This window comes from Microtus ochrogaster, chromosome 15 (assembly GCF_000317375.1).
Source record: "Microtus ochrogaster isolate Prairie Vole_2 chromosome 15, MicOch1.0, whole genome shotgun sequence".
Lineage (NCBI taxonomy): Eukaryota > Metazoa > Chordata > Mammalia > Rodentia > Cricetidae > Microtus > Microtus ochrogaster.
The window spans coordinates 30,781,789-30,783,596 of NC_022017.1; positions in this window are offsets into that span (position 1 = coordinate 30,781,789).

Sequence of the window (1,808 nt, forward strand, 5' to 3'; positions counted from 1 at the left end):
GGAGCCTGTCCTGGAACTAGCTCCTGTAGACCAGGCTGGTCTCGAACTCACAGAGATCCGCCTGCCTCTGCCTCCCAAGTGCTGGGATTAAAAGCATGCGCCACCATCGCCCAGCTGTTGAACATTTCTTGAAGTGTTTCTCAGTCATTTGAGTTTCTTCTTTTGAGAATTCTCTGTTTAGCCAAGTGGCCATAGTGCATACGTTTAATCTCAGAACTCAGGAGGCAGAGGCAAGTGGATCTCTACAAGTTCGAGGCCAGCCTGGCCTACAGAGCAAGTTCCAGGATAGCCAGAGCTACACAGAGAAACACTATCTCAGAAATCCAAGAGAGAGAGAGAGAGAGAGAGAGAGAGAGAATCCTGTGTTTAGATCTGTACCTTTTTTGTTTGTTTGTTTGTTTGTTTTTGGAGATAGGGTTTCTCTTTGTAGCAGTCCTGACTGTCCTGGAACTTACTTTGTAGACCAGGTTGCCCTCAAACTCAGAAGAGATCCAACTGCCTCTGCCTCCGGAGTGTTAAGATTAAAGTCCCACACCACCACTGCCCAGCCCACTGTTCATTTCTAATTTTGTTAATTTGGATATTCTCTTTTTACCTTTTAGTTAATTTGAATAAGGGTTTTCCAATCCTATTGATTTTCTCAAAGAACTAAATCTTTGTTTTATTGATTATAATTTTTGTATGTTTCTATTTTATTTCAGTGCTGAGTTTGAATTTTTTTCAATTGCTCCTTTTGTGTGTGATTTCTTTTTGCTTTAGAGCCTACAGGTGTACTATAACTTACTAGTATGAGATCTCTTTAGTTTTCTTGTGTAGGCACACAATGCTATGAACTTGTTTCTAGAATTGCCTTCATTGTGTTCCAAAAATTTGGGCATATTTTGTATTTATTTTCTTTAATTTTATTCATTTATATTTCATGTATGAGCACTACCTGCATGCCAGATCTCATTATAGATAGTTGTGAGCTAACATGTTGCCAGGAATTGAACTCAGGACCTCTGGAAGAGCAACTAGTGCTCTTAGCTGCTAAGCCACCTATCTCTCCAGCCCCTTGCTTGTTTTTATTTTCATTCAGTTCTAGAAACTCTTTGGTTTCTTTCCTAATTTCTATCTTGACCCATTTTTTTTCATCCAGTGGTGTGTTGTTCAGCTTCTATTTGTGAGAGTGTGTAAACTTCCTGTTGTTTCTGTTGTTGTTACCCAAGTTTAATCCGTAGATAGTGGTCAAGCCAGAGGCAGGTGTTACTTCAGTTTTCCTGTATCTGTTGAAACTTGCTTTGTGTCTTGAGTATGAGGTCAATGTTGAGAACATTCCATGAGGTGCAGAGAAAAGGGTATATATTCTTTGGGGTTTGGGTGAAAAAGTTCTGTAAAAATCTGTTAGCTCTAGCATTTCTCTGCTTAGTTCGTGTTTGGATGACCTGTCTGTTGGTGAGAGTAGAGTACTGAAGTCTCCCGGTACCAGTGTGTGAGGACCAGTATGATGGAAAGTGTCATGGTGTTTCTTTTACGAACTTGAGTGCTCTCGTGTCTGGTGCAGAGCTATTAAGACTTGCAGTGTCCTCTTGGTGGGTTTTCCTTTGAGGTGTATGTTGTGTCCTTAACTATCTCTTCATTTTGGTTTTGGGTTGAAGTCTATTTTGTCAGATGTTAAAATGGCTATACCAGCTTGCTTCTTAGTCCATTTGCTTGGAATTTCTTTTTCTATCTGTTCACCCTGAGATGATGTCTCTCCTTTGTATTAAGGTGTATTTCTTGGATGAGAAGAAAAATGGTTTCACCTCCATTCTGTTAGTCTGTGTCTT